At 39.6% G+C, this 7,807-nt stretch overlaps 1 protein-coding gene across 1 annotated transcript in view; it reads left to right on the top strand.

The window, feature by feature from the left end:
• Positions 1-7,301: 7,301 nt before the first annotated feature.
• The window catches only part of cpxm2 (carboxypeptidase X (M14 family), member 2), a 37,666-nt gene continuing 37,160 nt past the window's right edge, over positions 7,302-7,807 (top strand). Inside the window, exon 1 of the mRNA XM_055042920.1 lies at positions 7,302-7,426. The gene's annotated coding sequence lies outside the window, so the exon portion shown is untranslated. The remainder of the gene's footprint in view (positions 7,427-7,807) is intronic.

The raw sequence follows: 7,807 nt of genomic DNA, 5'->3' as shown, positions 1-7,807 counted from the left end.
TATGGAACATAAGGTCTCATCTTTGTTGTCTTTATTGGTTTGATCAATACAAACAACATTAAGACAGAACTAACAATCTATATAAGTCTCAGTTTGGTATTCCAGTCAGAGTTTTGTGTGAACAATGATGAAAATAGCCAAACACAGATAATTCCTAAGACAACAGCACCCTCTTCTGTGACTTATATGCCACTACAATAAAAGAACAGCTGAGAGTGTGAGACTTTTGATAAATTCTTATATTTACTTACTGTTTTGACTCATCTAAGACAGAGTGCATCTTGGAGCGGTTGCTTTCCCTCGACATACCTAAGGGCAATTTAAATAAAATAAAACACATATTCAATATTTTGATTGCTCAGTTTATGTTCACTAGCTACCACAGCAAACCTGTTGAATCAAGAATCACTTAAACAGAACTCATCTGACAATTTGAGAAACAAGTTTCTGTTTCTCAAACAGAAACTAAAAATCAAGAAACGTGGAACATCATGCCGAGCTTTGGCCATATACACTATAAACTTGGCAGTTGATGGTTTAAGTTATATCAGAAAACTGTTTGACCATTGCTTGATTTAATGCTTCAGACATTTACTTACACTGGATTCACCTGGGAGCGATGTACCAAATCACAATATATTTTGACAACTTATTCGACCATTTTTCACATAAGGACTTATGAGACAAACTTGTGCTTAATTGTTGTGGAGGTTCAGACTATTCAAGAGATCCATGTGATACATTTTGATCACCTTCATGTCTGGCAGTTGCTAAATAAAGGCCACTAGAGCCAACAAAATCTTCAAAAAATATATTAAACAGTTCTATTAATGTAAATACCTGACACGCTCCACACCAAATTACATCTCCGTAAGGGTGGTTAACACTTTTGCCAATTTTGTGGCTATATTGCTGTATTTTGTATATATTCAGATGTTAAACATATCATCTGAAAGTCAAACTTTCTGTCAGGTCAGCTGTCTGCCATAAAAACTGCAGTTGGTGCAGGCCCAGATACAAATTATGAATTGCATTCCAGTTTTTAAAACTCAAACTTGATTGTTGTATAATCAATCTATATTTCAAATAATCATAAAAGAACACAAAAAAAAAAACAACATAAAACTAATCCCTATGAAGAAGAGTGGAGATGGCTGGTTCAATTCCTGCTCTGCCTGCCCCTATCATTTGTGTCCTTGGACAAAACACATCTTGCCTGCTGGTGGTGGTCAGCAGGCAAGAAGCAGACCACTATGGCAAATTCAATTTGACATAAAAGGCCATTGGAAATAAAATGTATTACTGTTGTGATTACATATAAATATTTAGCATGACTTTCACTTGAATATGTATCATACTCCAAATTCACAAACATTAAATAGTACTTGAAGTATAACTATATCCACCAGAGGGCAGACAGTTCCTTTGAGAAACTAAAGAAATATCCAAAATATTTCATTTTCAATCCTTTGAAAGCAAGTCAGATGTCAGTAATCTGTTCGTTTGGCACTTTTCAGATTCTCCCAGTTTCAACTAGAAAAACTTAACTTGAAGCTTTTGAACTTCTGAGCTCAGTTTAATAACCATGCTGCAGTAAAACATGTAATGCAGTACTCCTGTTGAATAGTTACACATCCCAGGGACATATTCTTTCTCACTTAAATCAATGCCATCTGAAGAGAAAAGAACTGATATTTGAATATTTCACTTTTCGAAGGTCTGGTTTATAGGTTCAGTGCCAATGAATGCCTGCAACCAAACTTTAATTTCCTTGGAATTTACCATTATTAGTGAAACTTTCTGTGATTTGGACCAGTCTACAGTGACTGACGGGAGACCTGGATGACTACAGCCCAAAGAAATGTTGGAGCACTCCTTTCAAATGCACATTTAGTTTTGCATCTGGCATTCCCACTGCTTTTTATTGCTTCTGTGCAAAATTTTGGACACAGTATAATAAAAATATAACATGCTGCCATGGAAAATTATTGTCTTTTCAGATGCTGACCGTTCTCTCAATCAACCATCTCATGTGGAATTAATTTATTATGGTAACCAAGACTTAATATTTGGCCTTCCCTCCACAAAAAGGATAAACTAAATTCAGTCCAACACAGGCCAAAGGGAATAGAACAGCAAAGGAGTTTAGTATGCAGCAGATCTGTGACAGCAGATAACTATTGGCACAACTAGCTAAGGCAAACACCGGAAATCATTTAAATGTAGCAAAAATTGTGTTTTATAGCTAGGAAAAGCTAAAATAAAATACATTCCCACTCCATAAAAACCAGATTTCTTGAGAATGTGACTAATTAATAGTTGTCTGTAACTCATGGACCTCTTGATGGCTTGACCAATTAATGCACACCTTGCTCGACTTGTGACATTAGGCCATATTACGTATCTTATTTTTTCATTTGTAAGGTACAGTTATGAGAGAATATTAGGGCCAAAAACATGAAATTACAAGATAAAAGTTATAATGTCAGAATAAATTTGTACAAAAATAGAATCATAATATACGAGAACAGTCATAGAATCGCGAGATTAAAAAAAAGACCACTCTCATAATTTAATTTTAAATTTTTTCTTAGCATGGCCTTTATACTCTGCTGTACACAGTCAATATTGTTCATTCAGTTAATCCACACAAAAGTCATAACTTCCAGGTCGAGAGTCTTGGTGCTCCTGGCAGCATGGAATGGGATTTAGACTTTGCCTTTAAACTGGATTTACTGACAAAATGAAAAGAGAAGCCTTCACTGTATGCTTCCAGTAAAGGCTTCATTTTCAAGTTCCATTGACTTGAAAATGAAGTGATCGAGGCATGACGATGGATTCCCTGACCCTGCAACATGGAGGCAGGCCATTTCAGGTCATATTTGTGGGATTTACAACAGGATGTTGGATATTACTGGAGGAAAAAAATGTTTCAAGGGTCATTTCATATCAGCTTGGATAAACTTCCCGAAAAATCTTTAAGCTTATTTAAAGCCATAGTCCCCCCATTTCTTGTCCTTTCCCTCCATCACCTCTGCCCTCATCATTTACTCCTCTAATTATAATTTTTTATAAAGTTGTTCTGATGATTTATGTCCCACATATTTTTACTTTTTAGTACTTAAAAAAACAACAAACAAACAAAAACAACACTTTTACCAACATATTGTTAAACAAGAATAAAGGAGAAAGTCCTGATTTGACTCCCATCTTTACCCAGTTCTGTTTATGGAAAATGGCTTGCAATAAAAAGAAAAGTTCTGAATAAACAAGTTCATGCATCCATTATGCTCACTCATGACTGATGGACTGCCAGTTATATTTAAAAAGGCTCAGTGACACCCAGTAGTGATCACTGATAATGGAGACAAGAGGAATACAAGAATAAAAAAGAAAAAAAAAATCTGTTTCTGCTTGCCTGATTTTTCAGTAATAAAAACATCATGTAAGTAATTGCATTATATTCTTTTCGTGAATGGCAGAATAAGCTGCAGATATAAAGAAGAGCCAGGCCTGTCCTTTTCTGTTCTTTTCCCAAATATTTGTTGGAGAGGCTGGGCCCTAAGCATCTGTTTGTGATATACAGTGTTATGCTGTTTTATCTGTTTTGGACACGTGCAGTAGGGACAGAAATGGTCTCTGGGAGAGGATAATATTTCCTCTGTGTTTCTTAAAATGGCTTACAAAACTACAGTTTACAAAGTTTTATCCTCATTCAGATGTTTGTTTATTTGTTGTTTTGGGCAATTTAGCTGTTTTAGGTGTCTGGAGGTTTCTGAAAATGATTAGTGATCATTACTTAAACCAGATGTCTTTTTTCCCCCCTTTATTTTCTTCTCAATAGTCTCTTTTGAGTGTTGTTGTGTCTCTGTCTAGCTGAGTTGAATGCACCCAGGGTCATTGCTCCCCCATCAGAGTTGGACCAAGCATTTCAGAACAAGAACAGAATTCTAATGTGGTTACAACAGCATCTAGGCGGCGCTTCCCCTCGAAGCACGTAAATTGACAGATGTCCTTTCAGGAACAAAAAATATTTTGTTTTGCTTTATAATTTAATAAGGTCCTACATCTACAAGTGCATTCCTTGAGACAAGAGAAAAGTTTATTTAGTTTTTTTTTTTTTTCTTTACCTTGACACTGTGTTAACGGTCGTCTTCAATCGGAATCATGCTCTTTCATTTTTGAATATTGCTGTGTTTTGGTGTTTGCAGCTGGAGCCCCTCCCACCAAAATGGATTCACAATTTGTGTTCAGTCCAAGACTTTGAGTGATCTGAAGGACAAATTTGGCAGCAGATCAGATAGCAGGTTATTTTTGTACTACTGCATACACTAGCCATTGTTTTTGTGGCCCATCTGTATCTTATTTTGAAGAGATATGTAAACGTTATAGGTCTGGTTCGTACGGAGACCCTTAGGGGAGATGGAGCTTTTTTTTTTCTTTTGTGTCCCCTCGCAAAACTTTTGCGTCCCCTCGTAAAACAAAAGGGGACACAAAAGTATTGCGAGGGGACGCAAAATAAATGTTCAGAGATTACTATTTGTTTTCTGTTTTTGTTGCGGTTGCAACATAGTCTGTTTTTTCTGCTGTTGTTGAAGTTTACCTTCAAACTAGAATCTATTGTTCAAAGCTAAACATGCTATATGTATTGATGTATATATGTGTTACTAAAACAGTTGTCTATTTTAGATATCACTGGGTGTTAGAAAAGAAAAGGCTGACTTACTGGATTATTCCTGTAGCTGTGCAGCTGGTAAAGGTTTTAGCAATCATGTAGTTGCACTTCTTTACCAGACTGCACACTACTGCCAACTCCAGCTGCCAACTGTTCCTCCTGCACTGGCCTGCACAAGTGATTTACAAAGATGGCACAGACCAAGAACACAGGTAAAACAAAAAGAGTGAAACACATTGTCCTATGGGATGTGACATATAAATATCCTATATAAACTAAATTATATACATTGCATATACACATATACATTGTCATACACATATGATCTTAAAATAACAGTACTATAGTTATGTACACAATTTATTCCTCCTTTGATTGTGTCGCACTGCCACTTACGTTTCTTTCCCACCTCTATTTTATAATCGCCATATAAATTTTTTTGTAATCTCAATATTACTTGTGTCAAATATAGTTTGTTTGGAATATTTCTTTGTTGTAGGCAATGAAAAAAAACAGGCTCAACTGCTATCAATTAATTTATTTGCAAGTTGGGTAAAAATCTAAACTGTGCCAAATCAGTCCCATTATGTCCTAACAAACTGCTCACTCATCCATTCATTTGTTCTTTAGTTTGACATCTTTCTGTGTATTTCTTGTAAGGGGATACATCCTGAACCTGCCAGCAACATGGTGGTGTAGAAGCCCAAAACTATGGGGAAAAGATATCTGCACTCCACACTTTACAGAGCTTACACAGGTATAACGTTTGGTTTGTTTTTACACGTATGTTTCCTTTGTCAAAATTTAATATGATTATGTCACTGATGTTTGTAGGACCACTTCCAGAACCCGACATTCTGGCATCAGGAGAAAATCTACGCCAGCTGGAGTCCAAACCACTTATTGCTCTTGTCCTAGATGGTCTTTCAAATTTGGAGCTGGTTCCATCCAAATTTGGGCCTGTGCCACAGGGCTCACCAATGTCTTATCAGTGCCCACCTGAAAAGTTCTCTGGTAGCATCATTCTGCACCACATGGCTCCAGACTTCCCTTCTCTTCCTTTGATGCTGCATAGTATTCCAAATATGAGTACATCAGGAATTCATCAATCAGAGGCATGCAGCGGGCAGGGCTGGCTTCAGCACATGCTTCCTCTCCAAGTTTCTGTGCTCTGGTCCAGAACACCAGGCGTGATGCAGAGGGTGCAATGGACTCCCAGAAGATCCAGAACACACATTCAGATGGAAATTTGGTGTAGAACCGGATCTGATCATCACAGGCACAGTAGCGGCTAAAAAATGTGGCAGACAAATCCACTTTTTGAAGTCTGGCCTCCAACTCCTTGATATAATCCAGAGCTTCATCAAGTGCACCTGTAGAACCACAAAATAAAATAGCAAAACATACGGTTAGCAATAAGTTTTAATTATATATTTAAAACATTACTTCTGTGAAGATCAATACATGTTGTGAGTCGGAGCATGTATGTATACAGCCATTGAAATACAAAATATATAACCACATATATAATTTCATTATTATGTGATAATAATAATAATAATAATAATTATTATTATTATTATTATTATTATATCTTTATAGCAACAGTTATATTTTACTGAAATTATCTTACATGGAAAATATATGCAATATACTATCTTTTACCTGCGGGTGGATGTGCCGTGTAGTCATAGTCCGCAGTAGCATCTTCAGCCTGGCTAGCTTTCTGAGAGAGAAGAAACTGCTGTTTCTTAGCCCTCTCGAAAGCAGACTCTCTCATTGCAGGTGCAGTGAAGTTATTCCAGACAAACAGGAAAGGAACAGCTCCACTTTTAAGGCGGCTGGTGGTGGATCCGCTAACAAAATCCTCCGGTGTGAAGTGGCGGCTACATACGAAAGTGCTCCCCATCTTTATGCAAAAGTCCGGACCTTCATCTCTTCAGATCGCCCGTTGGTCCGGGTCCGTCGGGAACGCATGATATGACAGATATGGCTGTTTTCTTGCCCCACATGAACAACCAGGGACTGCACAAAAACAACTGTGCCGAGACTGAGCCATTTTCCTAGCCTTTTAATGCTAACGCTATAGCCACCGGAAGTTGTCCAACCTCACATCCGCTTTATAAAATCCAGAAGCGTGAACCCCGCGCATGCGCACAACTGCTCCGACCCCACGCATGCGCACAACCGCCCCGGCCCCGAGCATGCGCACATTCGTCCCGACCCCACGCATGCGCACAACCGCCCCGGCCCCGCGCATTCGCACATTCGTCCCGACCCCACGCATGCGCACAACCGCCCAGGACCGGCGCATGCGCACAACCACCCTGGCCCCGCGCATGCGCACATTCGTCCCGGCCCCGCGCATGCGCACTACGGCCCCGGCCCCGCGCATGCGCACATTCGTCCCGACCTCACGCATGCGCACAACCGCCCCGGCCCCCTGCAGGTTGATGTGCCGTATAGTCATGGTCCGCAGTAGCATCTTCAGCCTGGCTAGCTTTCTGAGAGGACAAACTGCCGTTTCTTAGCCCTCTCGAAAGCAGACTCTCTCATTGCCGGTGCAGTGAAGTTATTCCAGGCAAACAGGGAAGGAACAGCTCCACTTTTAAGGCGGCTGGTGGTGGATCCGCTAACAAAATCCTCCGGTGTGAAGTGGCGGCTACATACGAAAGTGCTCCCCATCTTTATGCAAAAGTCCGGACCTTCATCTCTTCGGATCGCCTGGATCCACTGCCTCCGTTGGTCCAGGTCCGTCGGGAACGCATGATATGACAGATAAGGCTGTTTTCTTGCTCCACATGAACAACCAGGGACTGAACAAAAACAGCTGTGCCGAGACTGAGCCATTTTCCTAGCCTTTTAATGCTAACGCTATAGCCACCGGAAGTTGTCCAACCCCACATCCTGAAGCGTAAAAAAGCCCCTCAGGGACATGGGGAATTTTTTTTTTTTCCTTTGTGTCTCCTCGCAATACTTTTGCGTCCCCTTTTGTTGTACGAGGGGACACAAAAGAAAAAAAATCCCCATGTCCCCTAACGTACGAACCAGACCTATAACGTCTCCTCTCAACCACTGCCCTAACGCTCTCTGACTCTTGTCGCTATGGTAACGTTTACATGTCAGATACGA

This window comes from Poeciliopsis prolifica, unplaced genomic scaffold, assembly GCF_027474105.1.
Source record: "Poeciliopsis prolifica strain line A6 unplaced genomic scaffold, Auburn_PproV2 SCAFFOLD018, whole genome shotgun sequence".
In the NCBI taxonomy this organism is placed as follows: Eukaryota; Metazoa; Chordata; class Actinopteri; order Cyprinodontiformes; family Poeciliidae; genus Poeciliopsis; species Poeciliopsis prolifica.
The sequence above is the reverse complement of the archived record's forward strand: the minus strand, read 5'-3'. Positions and strand labels throughout refer to the sequence as shown.